Below are 23923 nucleotides of genomic sequence, written 5' to 3' on the forward strand. Positions count from 1 at the left end.
TTCCACATTCCAGGGTTGGAGGGGGCCGGGTCGGGAGTTCAGGAGAGCCGGCCCTGGGTGCCCCATACCTGCTGTAGATTCTGGCTCAGGACGCACCTGGAGAATCATTCCCATCTCCCTCGGAGTCTTCTGGTTTCTGACACACACATACACACCCCCAATCTCTGAGTGCTCCAATAGGTGTTCTCGCTGCTGCTTCCACACGCCATCTGTCCTCTGCGTCTGTGCCCGGGTCAGAGACACACTAGTCCAAAGGGTCCCTGCAACCCAGAGATATGGGGTGATCTTCCTAAGGTCACATAGTCTGGGTAGCAACAAGCAAGCCAAACAGGTGTCTGCCCAGCTCTCGGCCTTCCGTGCTCCTCACTGGTGCTCCATGACCCTTGGTGGCATCTCCAGGGAGGGGACAGCAGCACCTCCTTCCCAGGCCTCCTGGGAGTGGCTCCCAGGACCTCTATCTCTGTCTCTTTTTTACACGCACTTGCGTACACACACACACACACACACACACACTGGGTCTCTCTTCACCTCCCTCCTCCCTTTTTTTTTTTTTTTTATTCTTCTTTGGCATTTTCTTTCAAGCAGAAAATAAAAACATTTCCCATGGCTACAGCTTTGAAAGCTTCCCTCTCCTCTCTGCCTTCCTCTCGCCCCCACCCCCATGTGGATCCATTTCTAGAGTCAGCATAAAGTCGAAAACAAACCCTGAAGATCAAACTTGACAGGCGCCCCCTTCCTGCCTCTCTCCGCTTTCTCCGCGTGTCTTGGCCTGTCTCCACCCTGGAGATGAGTGGGAGGCAGCACCCAACACACACGCGTGCACTCCCACACCTTCTGTGGCCACAGGGAGTCTCTTAAGAATCTTCTAGAGCCACCCCTGCCAGAAAGGCCTGCTGCTCACCTGGCCCGGCTCCATCCAGCCCTCCTGTCGGGGGCCATCTTCTGCGGGTTGATTATCCCCCAAATTCCTATGTTCGGGTCCTAGCCCCAGTACCTCAAGCGTGACCTTGTTTGGAAACAGTGTCCTTGCGGATATAAGTGGTTAAGGTGAGGTCATCCTGGAGTAGGGTGGGCCCCTAATCTAGTATTCCCCGGGCCCTTACATAAAGGAGTCACAGACAGATACAGAGGGAAGACAAGAGACGGCCGGCCATCCGTGAGACGAAGGGAGAGGCCTGAACCAGACGCCCTCACAGTCCCTAAAGGAAGCCACTCTGCCCACACCTTGACCTTGGGCTTCTGGCCTCCAGGACTGAGAGACTGTGAATTTCGGTCGTTTCAGCCACCCGCGTCGTGGTCCTTTGTCACGGCGGCCCCAGCGCATTCATACACCATCCCACGTTTAAGTGCCCACAGGAGTCAGGCAGGAAAGAAATGAGCAAAAGTCAGAAAGCATCTAGAGAGGGCAATTCGTCACAGTCCCGGCCAGTGGTCCCCAAGGGTACCAGATCTTCCGTGGTTCGGGGCAAGTCGGTGTGTCCGTTAGAACGAGGTAGGTTATCCCGCAGTGACAAAAATCCCCACCATCTCAAAGGCTGAGCGCAACGCACACAAATCTATTCTCCCTGATGGGTTGTTTGCTCGGAGCCTAGACGATGCTCCAGGGCAGCTGACCTCCTTGTGGCACCCAAGCACTTAGATTCAATTCACCTCGATCTGAGACAATCACAGGGAAGGGAGGGTCACCGCACTGGGGTTTTACTGCCAGAGCCCAGAAATGTTACACGCTGCTTCCCACCCACGTGACCACACCCAACTCAATGGTGCTGGAAGGTGGCTCCCCGCCCCCCGCCCCCACTGTCCCCCGTGCCCAGGAAGGAGAGGAAAACCAAAGACGGGTGAGCACAGGTGATGTCCACCACAGCTGGAATGGGACATCTCCCTATCTGTTAACTTTTTTTTCTTAAGATTGTATTTTGGGGGCGCCTGGGTGGCTCCGTTGGTTAGGCGTCCAACTTTGGCTCAGGTCATGATCTCGTGGTTTGTGAGTTCAAGCCCTGCCTCAGGTTCTGTGCTGACAGCTCAGAGCCTGGAGCCTGCTTTGGAGTCTACGTCTCCCTCTCTCTCTGCCCCCTCACTCCTACTCTGTCTCTCTCTCTCTCTCTCAAAATAATAAATACACAAAACTTGTGGTAAAATATACATGACATGAAGTTTACCACCTTAACGATTTATGAGGGCAGAGCTCGGTGGCACGAAGTCCATTCCCATTCTCTGCAGCCGCCGCCACCATCCATCGGCGCAACTTTTTCATCTCAAACCGAAACGCCATCCCCATGAAGCAGTTCCCACCCCCTCCCCCAGCCCCCCTGGGCACCCACCCTCCGGCTTTGTGTCTCTGTGAACTTGACTCCCCTGAATGCCCCACGTAAGCGGAATCCTACGGTATTTGCCCCTGTGCGTCTGGCTTATTTCACTTCGTATAACGTCTTCGAGGTTCGTCCGTGTTGAAGCAGGTGCCAGAACTGCCTTCCTTTTTAAGGCCGAATAATATCCCCATTGTATGGCTAGGACCACATTTGGTGTATCCGTTCATCTGCGGACGGACACGTGGGTTCCACCTTTTGGCTCCTGTGAACAGTGCTGCTGCAAACAAATTTCCCTGCGGGTCCCCGCTTCTAGTTTTTTGGGGTGTAAACCCAGAAGAGGAATTACGGATCATGTGGTATGTTGATGTCTGCTATTTGGAGGGACCTCCATACCGTTTTCCATAGCAAACTCACCGTCTTACGTTCCCACCGACAGCGCACAGGGTTCCGAGTTCTTCGCGTCCTCGCCGACGCCCGGCGTTGTATACGCAGGTTGCGTTTTGGGTTTTTAACTCGCCATCCCAACGGGTGTGCAGTGGTATCTCGCTGTGGTTTGGATTTGCATCTCCCTAATGATTACTGGTGGTGAGCATCGTTTTGTGTGCTCATTAGCCATTTGTAGATCTTCAGAGGAATGTCCGTGCAGGTTTGCCTGTTTTTAATGTTTTTTTTTTTTTTTAAAGTTTATTAATTTCGAGAAAGAGCACGAGCGGAGGAGGAGCAGAGAGAGGGGAGAGAGAGAGAATCCCAGGCAGGCTCCATGCTGTCAGCACAGAGCCCGACGCAGGGTTCGAACTCAGGAACCTCGAGATCCTGACCTGAGTGGAAGTCATATGCTCAACCGACTGAGCCACCCAGGCGCCACCCCCGCCCCCACCCCCGTTGCAAATGTTTTTAATCGTTGTTTGCTTTGTTTCTGTCCTTGGCACTATTTTTAACACTGTGATGACCAAAATGAAACACTCTGGTAGGCCACCTGCTGGTCCCTGGTTTGCCAGCCTCAGGGAGATTGTGCTCTGATTGTCCCAGGCGGTCCCTGCACCTTCTAGTGGTTAATGTTTTCCTGGGGCCACACGCTGCAGTTTGTTTAACAAATAAATACTCACCCGGTCAAGTGGGAAACAGAGTGGCCCAGAGTCCTGCCCTCGGGGAGCTGACAGTCCAGGGAGTGGGACAGTTGGTCAACAAAGAACCGTGAGTGTGGCGAGCACAGGACAAGGAGGAACAGGGGGCCCCGGAGCAGCACAGGGGCCAGACCAGGTAGGGTCTCGGTCTAGAGGAGGAAACAGATGTAAGTACTTGGTACCCAACTTTTTTTTTTTTTTGATGTTTATTTATTTTTTGAGAGAGGGAGAGAGACATTGTGTGAGTGGGGAGAGGGGCAGAGAGAGAGGGAGACACAGAATCCGAAGCAGGCTCCAGGCTCTGAGCTGTCAGCACAGAGCCTGACGCGGGGCTCGAACTCACGGACCGTGAGATCATGACCTGAGCCCAAGCCAGACAGATGCTTAACAACTGAACCCCCAGGTGCCCAGTATCCGACCATGTTAAATAAAATACTGGGGTCCACAGCTAGAAAAGCCAGAAACAGAACAGTGGCAGGTGTGGATGGACCAGGCGCCCCCCCTTTCTCCCTCCCTGCCTCTCCCCTCACTCTCCCCCAACGCCTCCATTTTCCTTCCCTTGCCATTGGCCTTACTCTCTTCTTGGAGCACCGGCTTTGTCTGTGGGGTGGGATATGGCCAACCTCAGACCTGCAGCAAGAAAGAGGCAGTTCCCCAAAGGGATGTGGTGAGAGTTGATAGAAAGAGGACTAGAGCCGGGCAGAACGCAGACTGTAGTGCGCCCTCTACCCATCGAGCTCTCCTCCAGGGGCAAGGACGAATCAGACCTGAGGGATGGCCGATGCACAGATTTATCCCGAGGCCTGGCTCCGGAGGCAGAACGTCACCGAAGGTCACCCCAGCGCTCGCAACGGCCACCGACCTTGTGCTCCTTCTCCTCCCCTTCCCCTCCCCCTCTCCTGGGTTCAAGTCCCGACTCTGCCGCCTACTTGACGAGTGACATTTGCAAAGTCACTTCCCTGTCTCAGCCTCAGTTTGCCTGATGACCCCTCCCCCGCTTTCTCTGTGGCGCTCGACACCCTGCCCGCACCAGCACACCCGGGCCACCGTTCCAGTTCCGGAGGATCAAATACCACACTGTGGGACACGGGGGCCGGCCTTCCCGAGTGGCCGTTCTGACACGCTATAACCTCTGACAATGGCCACGCAGAGTCTCCCTGCTCCAGCGCGACCCTGACATGCCTCCCATTCCAGGTGCGTGGTCCTCTAACAAGATGCGTGCAAGTGACACCACGTGGCTCCCAAGCGAGGTCAGCAGAGGAGACACCAGGCTCACGTGGAACCCCGAGCCAGCAGGTGAGAAGCTGGACTGCCCGAGGCCACCACACACTTAGGAAGCTCCACCCACATGCTGACGCCCCCAGTAGTCTCTCCAGGGGACAGAAGGCTCTGCTCAGGGCACGCCCACAGCCAGCATCCACTGCCGACACGTGTGAGCAGAAAGGCGCCTCCTCAGAGCTGCGTGAGCGAGGCCTGGGAGCTCCGTGACCGCCCAGGTCACGCGCGGGGGGGCTGAGCTGGGACTGGAACTCGGTTCTATTCCCCCCCCCCCCCCGCCCGGCCGCCCTCCTTGGTGGGTGCTTGAATGACCACAGAAGAAAACGGTCTGGACTGTGGAGCCAGCCACCCATTTGCGATGTTGGCAAGGCCGCTTCCCTCTCTGAGCCTCGGTTTGCCTGTCTGTGAAATGGGGCTAACGTACTCCTTTCCCGGGATCGGGGGGGGGGGGGGCGGGTGCGTGCCTGTGCTGAGCGTGCAGATGGTGGCCGATGCCCTCATCTTTCTGAACACCGGCAGGTGTTCTGATAGCCAAGGGGGCCTGGGAGCCCATGCGGCAGGGTGACCGCCACCTCACTCCCTCCGGAGGCTGGTGACGGCTGGGTACCGAGCAGGTGCTCAGGAAAGGATGGCTTCACAGCTGGGCTGTGGTCAGCCCAGTCCCCAAGCCACTGCCCCAATGCTTCTTGAGCAGGACAGGACCGAAGCCAGCTGCACGGCTCTCCTGTCGCTGTCATGACCAATAGCTACTCACTGGGTGGCTTTAGACACCAGACGCTTATTCTCTTTCGGTTCAGGAGTTCAAAATCAAGGTGTCAACAAGGTTGATTCTTTCTTGGGGGCTGTGGTGGACAGTCTGCTCCAAGCCTCTCTCCCGCGTCTGGGGGAGACCGGCGCCCCTCGGCCCTCCTGGGCGTGAGTCCGGGTCCCCCCGGCCACTGCTGCCACGGTCACACGGCTGCCTTCCCTCTGGGTCGGTCTTCACGTGGCGTCCTCCTCTTATAAGGACGCCAGTCATATTTGATTAAAGGCCTGCCGTGCTCCAGTGGGACCGCATCTAACTGATTACACCTGCAATGACCCTATTTCCAAATAAGGCCACATCCTGAGCTGCCAGAGGTCAGCACTTCTAGATGTCTTCACGGGGCACACGATTCAGCCCGCAGCACCGACCTTGGGCCCTCGCCCCCCTGCCCCATCCCATCACCAGGACACAAGGGGGGCCACTCCCTCAAAGGAGTGGGGTCCTCCAGCGCTCCAGGAGGCAGAGGGGGAGACTGGGGCTCGTGCTGGAGGGGCAGCGCTGGCAAACCACCCCATCCCCTCGGCACACTTTCCCTTCCGGGTGCCCTAACCTGAGGGGTTGCAACCCAGAGCCGCCGTGACTCCAGGGGCCCCCCCGAGCGAGGCACGGGGGGCCCAGGCAACCCTCAGCCAGGAGGAGAAACCCTCCTCCTGCGTGTCCCACACTCTGCAAGGGCCCTGGCAGAGCAGAGCTGGGCCCCCGTTGCCCACGAGGTAGCTGGGCAACAAGACCGGGGGGGTCTTGTCGTGACGCGGACACGGAGGCCCAGGAGGGAGAGGTGACTTGTCCGGGGTTATGTGGCGAAACAGTGATGAGAAGGGTCTTTTTTTTTTTTTAATGATTATTTATTTTTGAGAGAGAGAGAGAGAGACAGAGCGTAAGTGGGGAGGGGCAGAGAGAGAAGGAGACACAGAATCCGAAGCAGGCTCCAGGCTCCGAGCTGTCAGCACAGAGCCCGATGCGGGGCTCAAACCCACGAACCCTGAGATCATGACCTGAGCCGAAGTCGGACGCTCAACCGACTGAGCCACCCAGGCGCCCCGAACCCGGATCCTTCTGACCGCGCTGTTTCCTCCCAGGGACCCCTTCCCCCCTCTTACAACTGTCTCCTACTCGTCAGTCACCCCTTCGAGCCTAGAGGCCCGTGTCAGTCTGCTCGGGCTGCTGTGACAAAGGCCGAGCACTCAACCAACCAGGCATGTATCTCTCACAGCTCTGGAGGCTGAAAGTCCAAGATCAAGGCCTCAGCAGACTCAGCGTTTGGGGAGAATCAGCTTCATGGTTCACAGACGGCTGTTTTCTCACCGTGTGGTCACACGGCCGAAGGGACGAGAGGCCTCTCTGGGGCCTCTTTTTTGAGGACACTAATCCCACTCCTGAGGGCTCCGCCTTCAGGAGTGAATCACCTCCCCAAAGCCTCCCCTCCCCATATCATCACATTGGGGCTTAGGATCCCAACAGATGAACTTCGGGGGACACATTCAGTCCACAACATAGCCCACACAGGAGGCCCCCTGCCTTCTGATCATTCTCTCCCCCACGTTCAACCCAGCAGAGCTCAGCGAACGTCCACCCAATGAACACATGAAGTGACGCCATGTGGGTAGGGTTTTCAAGGATGAATAGAAGTTTGCTAGGCGGAGGAGGCAGAGACAGACATCCCAGGCCCAAAGAATAGCCTGTGTTGAGGTCTAGAGACTTCTCAGCAGGGCCTGCCTGGCTCCCACGTGTCGTGCTGGGCCCCGGGGAGGGGGAGAGCCAGGCAAGGTCCCCCCATCCCAGGTGACTGGCCTCCCACTCATGAGCCAAGACCCATCAGCCTCCACAAGGAGCAAGGCCCCAGCACCTCTGCCCACAGGAGCCCAGCCTGGATGAGTTTAGGTATCTCTTTTCCCCTTCACGCCTGGGTAGGTTGAGTAGTACTTATTCAAACTTGTATTTTATTGGTGTTTTTGTTGAAAGCACAGGAATTATTCATGGCTGGTTTCTGGTTTCGGTTCTCTTCTGGCAATGACCGCATCTTTGTAACGCAAGGTACAAATTATGTGTCAGTTCGATTCACCGTCAATGGGAGGCCGCCCCCAAGCATCAGGCAGCGGAGGCTCCGGGGTCTAGAAGCCAAGCCTGGCTGCAGGCAGCAGGGGCCTGAATGGCTCATAGTCCCCAAGGTCACTAAGGACTGGGGACGGAGATACAAGCGGATGACCATGGAAAAAATCCCACCTCCATCCCTTTCCCCCGGGATCATATCGGCCTCAGTCTTCCCATTTGAAAATGGGTATTGACGTGAGTGTTCGGGACACGGAACCATCCATGTTGCTTTCCACGTGTGTTGTCACCCTCGCCTGGCCGATGTGACACGCCAGGGCCCTCTCTGAGGCCTAAGGAAGGGGCAGGGGTGCCGAAGGAAATGAGAAATGGAAACAGAAGCGCCAGCTTCAGCTCCTCTGGCCTCCTGGGGGTGGTGATGTGGGAACATGTCCCCGAGAACCTTTGACACCCTCCTGTTGAAAGGCGGGGTTTCCAGGGCGCCTGGGTGGCTCAGTCTGTTGAGCGTCTGACTTCGGCTCAGGTCATGACCTCACGGTTCATGAGTTCGAGCCCTGCATCGGGCTCTGTGCTGATGACTCAGCCTGGAGCCTGCTTCGGATTCTGTGTCTTCCTCTCTCTCTCTGCCCCTCCCCGTCTTGTGCTCTCTCTTTCTCTCTCTCAAAAATAAACATAAAAAAAAAAAAAAAAACCCAAGGATGTTCAGCAGCCCTCTTAAAGAGAAAAGAAAGGTGGGGTATCCACCCCTCCCCTCCATGACTGCTCGACAGAATGGGACAGAATCACCAAAGGTCTGAGCCAGGCCTTTCCGAACTGGCGTTTTCTGGTTTTGGTCTCCTGGGGTCTTGGGGTGATGCTCCTGGAAGCTAGCTGCCATGCCGTGGAGGAGCCCGTGTGGATGGGGACCCCCAGCCGCGAGCCCACATCTACACGCATGCTCGGCCCGCACACGAGCCCCCCCGCGGATGCCACGCGGAGCAGGTGAGGGGTCCTTGCCGAGATCCGCTCAGGTCGCAGATTCACAAGCAAAATAAATGATTGCCATTGTCCTGAGCCACCAGTACCGGGGTGGTTTTTTATGTAGCAACAGAAAAGTAAAACATGGGGTGCAGCTGGAAAGAATTTCTTTCTCTCTTTTTTTTTTTTTTAGTGTTTATTTTTGAGAGAGAGACAAGGAAGGAAGGAAGGGAGGAAGGGAGGGGGAAAATCCTACAGTTGGGAACCAGATGGGTCGTCTTCCTGGGACCACGAGGAGGAGAGCAACTCAGATCCCTCCTGGGTTGAGTAGTGTCTCCCCAAAATTCACGCCTGCAGAACCTCAGAGTAGGACCTTACTTGGAAATAGGGTCTTTGTAGATGCCATTGAGACGATTAGAACTAAAATGTAGTTCCAGCGCGGTCACACTGGGTTTCTCTCCTATTCGATTCTATTCTACTCTACGTTATTCTGTTTTTCCCCCACTGGATTTTTAGAGTGGGCCCTAATCCAGCGACGGCTACTCGTATCAGAACTGGGAGCTTTGGACACAGCTGCCCACACGGAGGGAGGAGGCTGTGTGACCACAGAGACAGACATCAGGGTGGCAGTGCATGCCAAGGAACGCGGAGACAAGGCACGGGAGGGGTTCTCCCCCGGGGCCTCCAGAGGGAGCATGTCATCGAGGACTTCTGGCTTCCGGAATTAAGAGAAAATAGATTTCTGAGCCTCTCACTGTGTGGTGATGTGTAGGGCACCCCTAGGGAGCTAATACAGCACCCCATTCCGGCTGGACCAGCTTCTGCGACCTGTCAGTGTTCTTCCTGGCTTACACATTCCCCCGCTGTTCCTCTTCATCCCCTGGGCCATCCACCGGGAGGAGCTTGGAGCCTGGCCGGGAAGGTAAGCAGGGACCCAGCCAATCGAAGAACGTGTGGCCAGTGCAGACGGCCAGAGGACAGTTCTTTCCGGCCACTGACGGTTCCCAAACATGCCTGCACCTTCTCTGCACGTCCCCATCGAGAAGGGCACTCTAGGGGCACCTGGGTGGCTCAGTCGGTTAAGCGTCCGACTTGGGCTCAGGTCATGATCTCAGGGTTCGTGGGTTCGAGCCCTGCGTCGGGCTCGGTGCTGACAGCTCAGGGCCTGGAGCCTGTTTCAGATTCTGTGTCTCCCTCTCTCTGCCCCTCCCCCGTTCATGCTCTCTGTCTCTCTCTGTCTCAAAAATAAATAAACGTTAAAAAAAAAATTTTTTTTTAATAAAAAAAATAAAAAAAATAGAGAAACGTTTAAAAAACATTTTTTACGGACTTCAAGTGGTACTACAAAGCTGTAGTCATCAAGACAGTATGGTACTGGCACAAAAACAGACACTCAGATCAATGGAACAGAATAGAGAGTCCAGGAATGGACCCACCAACATATGGCCAACTCATCTTGACAAAGCAGGAAAGAATATCCAATGGAAGAAAGACAGTCTCTTCAGCAAGTGGTGCTGGGAAAACTGGACAGCGACATGCAGAAGAATGAGCCTGGACCACTTTCTTACAGCAGACACAAAAAATAAACTCAAAATGGGTGAAAGACCTCAATGTAAGACAGGAAGCCATCAGAATCCTCGAGGAGAAAGCAGGCAAAAACCTCTATGACCTTGGCCGCAGCAGCTTCTTACTCAACACGTCTCCGGAGACAAGGGAAACAAAAGCAAAGATGAACTATTGGGACCTCATCAAAATAAAAATCTTCTGCACAGCGAAGGAAACAATCAGCAAAACTAAACCAATGGAGTGAGAAGATATTTGCAAACGACAGATCTGATAAAGGGTTAGTATCCAAAATCTATAAAGAGCCTCTCAAACTCAACACCCAAATAACAAATAATCCAGTGAAGAAATGGGCAAAAGACATGAATAGACACTTCTCCAAAGAAGACATCCAGATGGCCAACCGACACATGAAAAACTGCTCAACATCACTTATCATCAGGGAAATACAAATCAAGACCACAAGGAGATACCACCTCACACCTGTCAGAATGGCTAAAGTTAACAACTCCGGCAACAACAGATGTTGGTGAGGATGCGGGGAGAGAGGATCTCTTTTGCACTGCTGGTGGGAATGCAAACTGGTGCAGCCACTCTGGAGAACAGTATGGAGGGTCCTCAAAAAACTAAAAATAGAACTACCCTACGACCCGGCAATGGCACTACTAGGCATTCATCCACGGGATACAGGTGTGCTCTTTCGAAGGGACACATGCACCCCCATGTTTAGAGCAGCACTATCGACAATAGCCAAAGGATGGAAAGAGCCCAAATGTCCATCGATGGATGAACGGATAAAGAAGATGTGGTCTATATATACAATGGAGTATTACTCGGCAATCAAAAAGAATGAAATCTTGCCATTTGCGACTACATGGATGGAACTGGAAGGTATTATGCTAAGTGAAATTAGTCAGAGAAAGACAAAAATCATATGACTTCACTCATATGAGGACTTTAAGACACAGAACAGATGAACATAAGGGAAGGGAAACAAAAATAATATAAAACCAGGGAGGGGGACAAAACAGAAGAGACTCTTAAATATGGAGAACAAACTGAGGGTTCCTGGAGGGGTTGTGGGAGGGGGGATGGGCTAAATGGGGAAGGGGCACTAAGGAATCTACCCCTGAAATCATTGTTGCACCAGATGCTAACTAACTTGGATGTAAATTTAAAAAATTAAAAAGGTCAAAAAAAAAAAAAAAAAAGAAAGAAGAAAAAAATTTTTTCATAAGTAGACATTAAAAGAAAGAGGGGCGCCCTGAGTCCCCTCCCTCCAAACCCAGGCAGGCTTGTGACCACTTTGACCAAAAGCCTAGGGGCTGAACGACTGCGTATGATATCGGGGCCTTGGTTGTGGAAGGCCACACAGCCCAACTTCCAGCCAGTTCCTGGCACCCTCGGGGACAGGCCACCAAGTGAGGAATCCAAGTAGCCTAGGGCCACCACGTGCAAGGAAGCCCGGGCCACACAAGCAGGCCACACACGGAGGTGCCCCAGCCCACAGCCCTGGCTGAGCGTCCCCACCCCGGAGCGTCACCTGCCAGCCCCACCAGCCTCCCGCACCCAGGCCCGCCGTGCTCCCAGATGACCGCAGAGTCTGGGGTCGTCTGTTCCCACGTAAGGACCGCAGGTGGGAACCGTGCTGGGCATCTTCCTGATTTCCCCACCTGCAAAATCCCGAACTACACTAAGCTGGTTCTAAGCGGCTACGTCTTGTACCGATTTGTTAGACGGCAATGGCAGCCAGAACAGCTACGGGGGCCCCGTGTGGGATGACGCTGGAAATGGGGGGACGGTTGCCAGTACGGGCCGCACCGGACCCCGTGTACCCACCCCCTGGCTGGGGCAGTTCTCTCCGGGCTGACTTGCCGAGGCGTGGAGAGAAAGCCAGCCACAGCGCCGACAACCCTCGAGGGTCTCTCCACCTCGCGGGGGCTGCTGCCCCTGGGAGAGAGAGCCCCCGGCAGGGCCCCGGTGGGAGCCGGGGGCCCTGTGTGCAAGTTGCCCACCTCTGGGCCTGCTCTGGGCTTGGCCTTTATTTCATCTGCTGTGGAGCCAGGCCCACCTGCTCCTCTCAGCCTGCCTCTACGTGGAGCCTCCAGCTCCAGGGCATGCTGGAGGATGCCTCCTCCTCCTCCCCCTCCCCCTCCTCCCCTCCTCCTCCCCCCTCCTCCCTCTCCTCCCCTCCCCCTCCTCCCCCTCTTCCTCTCCCTCCTCCCTCCTCTTCCCTCCTCCTCCCCCTCCTCCTCCCTCTCCTCCTCCTCCTCCCCCTCCTCCCCCTCCTCCTCCTCCCTCCTCCTCCGCCCTCCTCCCTCTCCCCCTCCTCATCCTCCTCTTCCTCCCCCTAAAAATGCCTTTCAGCTGCCCTCTTGTGCCTGAAATTCCACCCTCAGCTCCACCCTGGGGCCCAAGGCTCTGTGTGTAAAGAGCGGGGTGTGCAGAGGCCACGGCCACAGAGGCCTTGCGTGGATGGGCTGTGGTAGGTTCATCTCGGGGCCTCAGTGTCCCCTGTCTGTAAGTGAAGACAAGAAGGGGGACAGCCTGGGGGTAAAGGACATTCTGGGGTCAGTCCCACACTCGGCAAACACATGTCAAGCGCCTATTGTGACCCGGGGTGGGGGTGGGGCAGCGGTGGGTGTGAGCCACGTGCCCAGGGCTCTGGTCTACAGGAAAGAGCCGCAGGACACAGTCACGGGGCAGGTGTCTATGGAAGCGTGGCCCCCTGCCCCCTGCCCGGAGGGCTCGCCACAAGCCACCCACTGCCCAGGAAGGGGGCAGAGCCTTCCCCCGGAGCAGGGTGGGCTTGAGGAAGAGGTCGTGTCCTTTTCCAAATGAGGCCCAGGGAGGGGAGGCCACTCGAGGTCACGAGGCAGGTGGGCAGCCCCTAGTGCCTGACCTCACGTCCACTCAGGCACCCTCAGGCTCACTGGCCGGTCTCTGGGGCTATTTGGCCTCCCAAGTCCCCCTGGCCTGTCACCTGGGGGTCGGTGCTCAGAAGTCTGAGCTGGCCGGGGGCGCAGCGGAAGCCACGGAGGGTTTGAGAGGGATGGTTTCATCTACTCTGTGCTGGGACTTGGCACGGATCACTAAGGGACCGTCCCCGGGGTACTGGCGAGGGGACAGTGGGAGAAACCAAGCTGGGGTGAGCCAGCTGCCCCGAGGCCGGGGGCTGGGGGGGTGCTCTCCAGGGATCTGGCCACACCCACAAAGCAGCCTGGGTGGCCCAAGGGCAGGACTCTGAGAAAGGCGGAGGTGTCAAAAGGACTCAGAGTCAGAAAGCAGGATGCAGGTTACCCGGAGCTGAGGGAGGGCATAGGAAGTGCAGGGACAGAGTCTCAGAGTGGAAACATGGAACGTTCTGGAGTCGGGCGGTGGTGATGGCTGCACAGCGGTGTGCACGTGCTCAATGCTCCAGAACTGACCATTTAAAATGGCTGGAACAGTAAATTTTACATGGTGCCTATCTCACCAGAATGTTGTAAAATGTAAAAAGATAAAAATAGGAGAGGTGGTCTCTAAGGGGATCTAGGTGGGCACCGACAACGTCCAGCATTTTGCCCGACCGCGTCAACAACGGCACACCGCCTGGACACCCCAACAGCACCGTAACACCCCCTGCCAAGTACCATCAGCACCCCGGGCCGCCGGAAGGCCATCCGCCGACCCCGTCGACGTCTGTCACCGGGTCTGTCGCCCGCCCCTGCCGGGTGGGATCGGCTGGTCTGTGGACCCCACGCGGGTGGGGATGGGGGCAGGTTCGGCTCCTGCGGGGATCCAGCCGCCTGGAAAGGGCACCGTGGGGAGCTTAATTTGGTTCTTTTTCCTCCTGGAACCGGGTTGTCCCTGGAGACCTAATCCCTTCTGGGGATTTAAAAGCATCCAACTTGCCAAGGAAGAGGCCAGCTCCTGGCCCGGGGCGATGCCAGCTTCCCATTTTAATTGGAGCATTTTTAGCCCTGAGCAGAGGTTCCCAAAGTCCTGAGCATTCCCCGCTGTGCCCACGGGAACAAGGGACATGTGCCCGCTCTGTTCCCTGGGGCTCCCCACCCCCCACCTCCGAGCCCCCACGGCCCCGTTGGCTGCCCGTTCACATGAGGTGCGGGGTGCCCTCAACCCCGGCAGGTGAGCGGTCACAGCTGGTCCCCCGCGAGGGCTGCCGGGCTGGGCAGGCAGGGACCCCTCCTCGTGCCTGGGGCCCAGCCCTTTACCCCTGGAGTGGTGCCCCCTACCTACTGTACGACATCTCACATCCCGACCTCCACTCCGTGCCAGGGTGAGGGAGCATCCAATTGGCCCAAGACTGTCCGTTTCTCACTAAATGTCCTGTGTCCAGGCAGCCTCTCGGCCCGGCCAGCTGGTCACCTGCCATCACAAGCAGGTGGTAAATGGAGCGGGTTAAGTGGTGTCCCCCCGCAAAAGACAGGTTCCCCTGGAGCCCTAGGATGCGACCTTATTTGGAAATAATCTCTGTAGATACAGTTAAGGTAAGGATGTCAAGTAAAGACCATCCTGGATGAGGATGGGCCTAAATTCAATGACGAGCGTCCTTATAAGAGACAGAAAAGACACACACAAGGGGCGCGTGTAGGTGGAGGCAGGGACGGGAGTGACGAGGCACCGGAATCTGGAAGGGGCCTGGAGCGCTCTCCCCATCAGAGCCTCCGGAAGGAAGTGTCCCTGCCCCACCTGGATGGCAGACTTGGGGCCCCGCGGGGAGAGGGAACACATTGCTCTTGTTTTGGGTGGCTCTGCTCTGCCGGCCCTGGCGGACCCCCCGGACCCCGGGGTGGATGCGGGGAAGGGGCCTCGCTGCCCCTACCCCAGCCCCAGCCCGAAGCCTCCCGAGGGCTAAGCACAGGATCTGTTTTCCATAAACACTCTTTTGAACTGAATTTCATCTTTCTCACCCAAGGAAAGCGTCTGGAAGAGAATCCCCAGACTCTCCTGGTGGAGACCAAAGGGGGAGGAGCATGTTCTGAGTTTGGTTGAGGGTTTTTCCTTTTTTTCCTGGCATTCTCTGCCCTCCCTGATTTTTCTCTAATGCACATGGAGGCCATGGCTTCTGAGGGTGGGTTCCTGTTTCCCAGGGGGGCTCTGAGAGCAGGGAGTCAGGGCAGGGGAGCAGAGGTGGTGGGGCGGGGGGTGGGGTGGGGGTGTTAGCAGCTGCCCTAGGGTGGACAGGATTCAGTGACAGGCTCCCGCCCTGGCCCTGCTCCTGCACGTTGTGCGCTGGGCGCAGGGGACACAGGGTGGGAGGGAGGGGCGCCCCAGGCAGATCAAACTGGAAGCCCGTGACCCCCAGGCTCTCAGCCCTCCCCGTGGGGCCACGGAGGGGAGGACATCCTCTATCCTCCTCCAAGGCTCCGGCTTGGGATCTACAAGTTGATCGACACAGGCTGGGGCCTCCCACCCCAGATGGCGGTGGGGGGGGGCGGGGCGGGGAGGCCCATGTGGTCCCCAGAGGCCACAGAGCCCACCAGGCCAGAGGCATCCATGCCGGACAGGTGCAGGGACTCAGCGGCAGCAGCCCCCCCCACCCCCACCCAACCTCGGTCCCTTCGCAGCATCTTTAATTTGCTGGTGTCGAAAATACGCTAATGGAGGCAGCGGGGACTTTGTTTAAAAAAGAGCAGGCCTCAGCGTTTCCGGCGGCGTTGGCAGCATGCCTGGGAGGGGGAGGGGAGAGCGAGGGGCGTGTGGATTCATCTCATTCCTGCGTGGAATCGCTCCCTCCATCACCCGCCAGAGGCCCAGCCCGCCTCCCCCGTTCCCGTCGGGCCTAGTAGTCACGTGGCCTGGGTCCTGCGGCCTGGCTGAAGGCCCAAGGGCCCCCTCCCCCTCCCCTGCCCCTGCCCCTCCCCCTCCCCGGAGAGCTGGGCCAGCCACCCGCCCGAAGCTCAGAGTGGGGGGACAGCAAAGCCGGCACTGCCCAAGGCTCCTGCCTCCCTGGGCCCCAGTGACCATCGTGTACAACGGGGTTAGGGGGTCACGGACCGCTGAAGCGAGAGGCGGACTTGTCCACAGGCAGGTGGGAAGGGGTATGTGTGCCCTGCGTGCGTGTGAGTCCTGGGACGAGGTGGCTTCTGACGCAGAGAAGCTTCCAGGTTTGAGGGGTGGGCAAGGCAAGGGCCGAGCTCCTAAGGGGCCTGCTCCGGCCGGCTGGCCGCAGCCCAGTCCTACAGATGGGGAAGCCAGGTCGGGGACAGCCGCGCCTGGCCCAAGCACCCGCCGGGTCGGAGCCTGGGTTCTCGTTGGCCTATTGAGGGGAGAGCTCCTCCTGGGCCCTCCCAACCCGGGCCCGTTGTCCCTGGCCGTGCGCCCCACGGGGACGTCAGGACAGCTGCCCAAGGCTCCTGGCAGAGGTGGCCGTGAGGGCCCCCTGGGGCCTGGTGGGGCTGGGGGGGTCCCTCCTGGGGTGGCCGGTGGAAGCCCCAGGGGAGGGGCGACAGGCGCCCCCCCACGCGTCCACGCCCCCTCCTCCAGATTCTGTAGGCTCTGCTGACACCTGCTGGCCATCACCATAGCAACCCTGGCCGTGCCTCCCACACCCCCAGCAGGGGTGAAGGGAGAGGGTAGGCCCAGGGCACACGGGGGTGGACGGGGCCCACCGGGACCGGATGCCAATTCCAGGGGCACCTTCCCACTGTTCCCAGAGTGCTGCGCCCCTGCCCTTCCCGGCCTCGTCTCTCCTCCCCACCCCCACCCCTGCGCTCCCGCCCTCTGCTGCCTGCCACTCCCCAGAGCCCAGGGTCTGCGCCCAGCCTCCAGTCGGCTCGGATCCTCCTCTCCTCGCAGGCTTCAGGGGTCCTGTCTCTGGCACCCTGACCCCTCCAGCCCCACTTGGACTGACAGAAGGCAGGAGGCGGGGGGAAGGGGGTGCTCCCACCGCCTGTGCTCCCCGGGGGTTTCCCTCCTCCGCACCGCTGGCCTGTTCACCTTCCCCCATCTTCTCCATGGCTGGGCTGGGCCCACCACCCCTCATCTGGGCGGCTGTCACCCTTCACCTGGGCACCTGTCACCCCTCACCTGGGCACCTGTCGGCCCTCATCTGGACGGTTGTTGCCCTTCACCTGGACGGTTGTCACCCCTCGCATGGGCGACTATCACTGTCCAGCCCCAGGCCCTTGCTCTTCTGCGGCCCCCAAAGCCACATGTGTGTGTGCCCCACAGGGAAAGTCCCAGACCCTCCCTCAGGCCAGCCACTCTGCCTGGTGCTCCCGCCTGGGGGCTCTGAGTGTACTATTCCCGTCCCCAGAATGTTTTTCCCAGTTTCCTTTGTCTCTATTCAGCAAAGCCTTCTGGGACATTCCACCAGCTGTGACCTCTCCAGGTCCTACCATTACCTGGGGACCGTCCCTCCCCTTGCCATGGTGCCCCAGTGGCTCCACCGTGATTGTGGGGTCCCCACTGTGCATGGGCTGAGCCCAGGACCAGCACTGGGAAGCATTTGCTGACCTGGTGCCCTCCCGGCCTTTCCCTCTTCACCCCCCTGCCACCTTGCCTGGCCTCTGCTTCCCTTGCCGGCTCTGCCCTATGGGATGACAGGGAGACTCAAGCCAGTCCTGACACAAGCCTGACCCCACAGCCCAGCACAGTCCCGACCAGGGCTCACAGTCCTGGCCTCGGGGCCCTGCACTGGATTTTAATTCACAGACTCTTCTGGAGGCCTCCTGAGATGGCTCCTCAGTGGCGGCGGCTGGGGATAGACATTGGGCCACCTTCTCTATTGGTCCCTCAGGATGGGGTGGTGGGCCAGAAAGACTAAGAGAAAGGGCAGGAGCAGAAGCCTTGGTTTTGCCCCCACGGTGTCCCAGGCTCTTGGGCTGGTCCCCACCTCCAGGGCCTCAGTCTCCCCATCTGTACTTGACAGATTGGGCCCATCTGATCCCGACAACTTGGTGATGCCTGGGCAGACCCTGGTGATCGAGGGGAGACCAGCCCTTCCTCTGGTGCACCCCACAGCCCGGTACCCCCGCACCAGTGCCCAGAAATTCCCTGAAAGCCCTGAGCCTTGGCCGGCCCCGAAGGGGAAGCTGGTTCCTCCTCTCTCATCTCCCTCCACGGCGCACCGACGACCACTCAGATGGCAGCACTGAGCGCCTCCCGGTGCTCCTGGCCTTCAGGATGCTCCAGGGCATCTTGGCCAAGTCTGACCACAGCCACGGCCATGTAACCAGAAGCCACATGTCAGGCCGGGAGAGCTCCGAGCACCGGTCAGCAGCCCAACCTAGCCCCCAGGCACCACTTCTCACCTCTTTCTCTGTTGGCCTCTCTTCTTCCTCTCTCCACCCCTTGTTTTAAGATTTTGTTTTTAAGTAATCTCCACACTCAGTGTGGGGCTTGAATTTACAACCCAAAGAGCAAGAGCGGCATCAACGGAGCCAGCCCCTGGCCCCTGCTAATCTGTTAATCTGATTTCTCTCTGCTTCTCTGTCTCTCTCTGTCTCTGGCACTCCAGGCAGAGGGACAGACTGCGCAAAGGCCCTGTGGCTTACCAAGCACAGAGCAATAGAGGACTTGAAGGGAGACAGGCATGGCAGAGGGTAGAGTATACAGAGGCAAGGCCGTGAGACGGGAAAGGGACAGCACTGGATGCTGAGACTCAGAACAGGGTCATCCCCTCTAAGAACACACAGACTTGCAGGTTGACAGAGAACAACTCGGATCAGATCAGTTCAGGTCAGATCCACAATAGTCATCACACATGTATATCAGAAGAGGTTTTAGTGGATGCCGTGTGTTCCGCAAAATCCCACCTGCCCCACCCCCATTCAGCAGTAGCCCCAAAGTTTGGGTAGACCCTGCCGGTCTAGGCAGATCAGGGTGTTCTCATCTCCCAGGTTAGAGACGAGATGATAGAAATTGGTTCAGGGGTAAGAATAAACAAGGCATCATACAGCTCCGCTGGCCAGTAACCATCCTTAACTGAGTCCTTAGAGACACTGCTTAGCTGCTGGATCAATCCTGACCTGAAGTCTACCATACCATTCCTTTACTGAAATTTGTATTAATAATAAATTTGTATTGATTAATAAATTAATTAATTAATTTGTATTAATAATAAATAAAAATTATAATAATAATCTTTATCATTAAGTCATTTTGCACTAGGTTTTCTACTCTTTTGTAGTATTTCCTATCAAACACATCCTGGGAATGTGTTTCCCAGAGACTCAATGTAGCAATGAGGCCACCTCAGAAGCCAGACAGAACAGTTTCCAGATGGCAATAAAGCAAGGAATGCCTCTCCAGTGTCAGGGAGGGTCAGGCTGTAGTTTAAAAAGCAACAGAGGGTCTGGGAAATGTAACCCTTGGAGAGCAAAAGCCTGCAAATGCCTCAAGTGGGTGAGGAGATGGGGTCTAGGCCCCCTTGCTCCCCAGGTCTCCAAGTCATGTCCCAGCGAAATGCCACCCCAGCCACCGCGCCTGGTTGGCCTGTGCCCACAGCCCGTCATCCAATTCTCCCAGCAAGCGTGCCACCAGCTTCCGCAACACCCGAGCCATGCTGGAAAATTGCCCACGAGTTAAAAGAGATTTCTTTCCAGCAGACATCGCTCAGGCGGATCCCAGCCTTATCTTCCCCTTCCAGAATGAGTGTTGTTCATTTCACTTCCTAAAATAAAATAAAAAAACCTAAACCGCAAACTGAAAAACAGGTGGGGCCGTTTCAGGATTTGGCTGGAGCTTGTCTGGGAGCTGATAAGGAGTACCCGGTTGCCGGGCAACCCAGCAGAGAGCTGAAGGGGAGAAGTGCCTGGCGTTTCCGGGGCACCCCTACCGCCCCCCAAAAAGATAGCTGGGCGTGAGCGGGCCCAGAGCTCTGCGAGGCCTTTCTCATTCTAGAGAGGTTTCATCCCTAAGTATTCGGGAGCCCAGAGGGATGGGAAGCAGGACAGAGGAGGCTCCCTGTGCAGAAACGCTGAAACAATGTATTAATGAAGCACAAGGCGGGGGTCAGGGTCCAGCACTTTGAAAGCAGTCTGTCCTAGGCAAATGCAAGTCTGACTTAGGAACCTAGATGGGGGAGCAGGATTTTCCTAGGGCTGCTGACGGACCTCCTGGAGACAGGTCTGCAGAGGGAGGCTATAGGGCTCTGCCTTGGCCCGCCTCTGGTCTGCTAATCCATCAATGATTGGCACAAGGTGTAAAAATCACCTGATGAAATGGACACCTGATCGAAAAAGCCAAGAGAGACAAAAAATAAGATGTATATTTAGTTTTACCACCACCTCCCAGACCACCACCATGAGACCTACAAGGGCGCTCAATGTTGGGGGGTGCTTGTAGTTGTGAGCCCGGTGGGCTATGTTACTGAGAAAGCTGGCTGTCACGCTGGGGTAGAAGGGGGGAAGTAATGCCTTCCACCTGATGGTTGTGGGGCTGTATTAAATGAGATCACAGAGGGCTTAAAACGGCACCTGACACAGAGCGCGTAACCCGTAAATATAACCTACCACCGCTGTACTTATGATACAAGCTACGTGCATTTGGTATGATCATAAAAGCGCTCCTAACACGAAAATGGCCAAGAGCTGCAGACACAGGGGATGACATCTGCCACCACCATGCCTCCCTCCTCCCCTCTCCATCCTCTCCCACACGCACCCCTCCTCCCACCCCTCCTGCCATTCTTAGCTGTTAGTGCAGTAGTGATGTCTCCTGTCATGAAGCCTGTCCTGACTCCTGCATGCGGAAAACACCGCTCCTCTACCCTATAAGGACTTACCTGTCCGTCTCCAGTGGCCTTCATCACCCCCTACCTGGGGATGGTTATGTCTACAGACACCTGTACGAGTCAATTGTGGCTGCACAATAAATTTAGCACCTTCACACAGGAAGCATTTATAGGCGTGTGCTGTTTTGACGGGGGGAGGCATCTAGGAGCCCCTTGACCTTGCAGTTCTGACTCAGGCTCTCTCACAAGATTGCAGGGGGCTGTTGGCTGTGGCTTCTGCTCATCAGAAGGCTCAACTAGACCGGAGGCTCCTCTTCTGAGAGGGGTCCCTCATACAGCAGGGAGTCGGCCGGAGGCCTCAGTTTCTCACTTCTCAGTTTCTCAGTTTCTGCACGGCTGCCTGAGAACCCTCACAATATGGGAGGGAAGCCCAGGCTGTAATGTCTTTTTTGACCTAGCCTCCCCTGCTCCTGCAATATCCTGGTAATGGCACAGGTCGGGCCCATCTGGGAGGGGAGGGGCTCCCGGGGAGGGAATCCCAGGAGGCAGGGATCATCAGGGGCCCTCCTGGAGGCTGGCTGACACAGCATCCTTTTCTTCCCTCTGGAACGTAAGTTCTAGCCCACAATTAATACCTCAACTCCAGGAGCGCCTGGGTGGCTCAGTCAGTTGCACGTCGAACTCGGGCTCAGGTCATGATCACATGGTTCGTGAGTTCAAGCCCCTCGTGTGGCCCTCTGCTGTCAGTGTGGAGCCCGTTTTGGATCCTCTGTCCCCCCTCTCTCTCTGCCCCTCCCCCGCTCGTGCTCTCTCAAAAATAAACATTAAAACAAAACCAAAAAATAATCTCAACTCCATACCTTACACCTAGTTAATGTTAAATAAACGTGTTGGCTGAAAACAAAATGTAGGTGGAGGGACATACTCAACGGCTGACACTACTTTGTTCGGTCAAAGCCCATCTGGCCTCCTTGGGCCCGTAAGGCGAGGTCACCCGGGCCTGCACGAACCAGGGGGAGGGGAGAGGATGATTCTCTGGGGGAGCAAAGCAACTTGGGGAGTGCGGCAGCCTCAGGAGGAAGGAGGGAGGGACACTGGCGGTGAGGGGCAAGCTCATCAGTGTGGAAGACAGTATGGCGGTTCCTCAAAAATTCAACACGGAGGGGCGCCTGGCTGGCTCAGTCGGTATAGCAGGTGACTCTTGATCTCAGGGCTGTGAGTTCAAGCCCCACGTTGGGTATGGAGCATACTTTAAAAAAAATTCAGGGGGGCGCCTGGTGGCTCAGTCGGTTAGGCGACCAACTCTGGCTCAGGTCATGATCTCACAGTCCATGAGTTCGAGCCCTGTGTTGGGCTCTGTGCTAACGGCAGGGAGCCTACTTTGGATCCTCTGTCTTCTCTCTCTGCTCCTCCCCAGCTTGTGCATTCTCTCTCTCTCTCTCTCTCAAAAATAAACAAACACTAAAAAAAATTCAGGGGGTGCCTGGGTGGCTCCGTCGGTTAAGCATCCAACTTCAGCTGAGGTCATGATCCCACGGTTCATGACTTCAAGTCCCACATAGGGCTCTGTGTTGTCAGCTCAGAGCCTGGATCCTGCTTCATATACTGTGTCTCCCTCTCTCTCTGCCCTTTCCCCGCTTGTTCTCGGTCTCTCTCTCTCTTTCTCTCAAAAATAAATAAACCTGAAAAAAAATCGGAGACACCTAGGTGGCTCAATCTGACTGAGCATCTGACTTTTGATTTCGGATCAGGTCATGATCCCAGGGTCATGGGATCAAGCCCCATGCTGGGCTCCACACTAAGCGTGGAGCGTGCTTAAGATTCTCTCACCTCCCCACGCCCACCCCCGCCTCTTTCCCCCACTTACGTTCTCACTCTAAAAAAAACACATGAATAAGAGGGAAAAAACGTTCAACATAGAATTACCATATGATCCAGCAAAGAAGATGCCCAGAAGAATTGAAGGAAGGGACTCAAAGAGATACATGTGCACCATTTTCATAGCAGCATAAACAGCAACAGTCAAAATTTGGAAGCAACGTAAGTGTCCGTGGGCAGAAGAATGGATAAACAACATGATACACACACACACACACACACACACACACACACACACACGAATATTACTCAGCCTTTAAAAGGGAGGAAATTCAGGCGGCTCCTGGGGGGCTCATTCGGTTGAGTGTCTGACTCTTGATTTCAGCTCAGGTCAAGATCCCAGGGTTGTGGGATTGAGCCCCACATCAGGCTCCAAGCTCAGCATGGAGTCTACTTAGGATGTCTCTCTCTCACTCTCTCTCTCTCTCTCTCTTTCTCTCTCTCTCCCTCCCTGCACCTCTCCCTGGCTCACACCCTCTCACTCTCTAAAATTAAAAAAAAAGGGCGGGGGGTAGGGTAGGAAATCCCAACACCTCCTACGACATGGATGAACCTGGAGGGCGCCATGCAGAGTGAAAGAAGCCAGACGCAGAAGGGCAAATACTGTGTAATTTCACTTGCACGAGGAGGTATCAAGAGGGGTCAAGCGCACAGAGACAGAAGACACAAGGGTGGGCGCCAGGCTGGGGAGGAGAGAGAGCACTGGGGAGGGAGCACTGGATGGGGACCAGCTTCAGTTTGAGAAGGTGTCAACGTTCTGGAGATGACGGTGGTGTGGGCTGCCCAACACTGTGAATGGATCACAGGCTGAAATGTAGGCACTGAAACGACAGTTTCCCGAAGGAAAATTAAGGGGGAGAAAAATCTTGGTGACACTGGGTGTGGGAAAGATTTCTGAAAAGCAACACAAAAAGCACAAATTATAAAAGAAAAAAACAATCAGCAAACTGAACTTCATCAAAACATTTTTTAAGTTTGCTCTTCAAAAAATGTACCTTGAAAAACCCCAAAAAGGTGGGGCGTCTGGCTGGCTCAGTCAGAAGAGCAAGTGAATCTTGATCTTGGGGTTGTGAGTTCGAGCCCCACGCTGGGTGTAGAGATGACTTAAAAATCAAATCTTAGGGGGCGCGTGGGTGGCTCAGTTGGTTAAGTGTTCGACTTCGGCTCAGGGCACGATCTCACGGTTTGCGAGTTCAAGCCCCACATCGGGCTCTGTGCTGACAGCTCAGAGCCTGCAACCTGCTTCGGATTCTGTGCCTCCCTCTCTCCGCCCCCTCCC

General features: G+C 56.4%; 1 long non-coding RNA gene across 1 annotated transcript; it reads right to left on the bottom strand.

Moving 5' to 3' along the window:
• Nucleotides 1-13793: 13793 nt before the first annotated feature.
• LOC122209452 lies at nucleotides 13794-17405 on the bottom strand. Its single transcript, XR_006197609.1, has 3 exons — nucleotides 17118-17405; nucleotides 14321-14453; nucleotides 13794-13873 (listed from the first exon to the last, which is right to left on the bottom strand). It is a non-coding gene; the product is annotated as an uncharacterized LOC122209452 (long non-coding RNA).
• Nucleotides 17406-23923: the final 6518 nt, after the last annotated feature.

This window comes from Panthera leo, chromosome E3 (assembly GCF_018350215.1).
Source record: "Panthera leo isolate Ple1 chromosome E3, P.leo_Ple1_pat1.1, whole genome shotgun sequence".
In the NCBI taxonomy this organism is placed as follows: Eukaryota; Metazoa; Chordata; class Mammalia; order Carnivora; family Felidae; genus Panthera; species Panthera leo.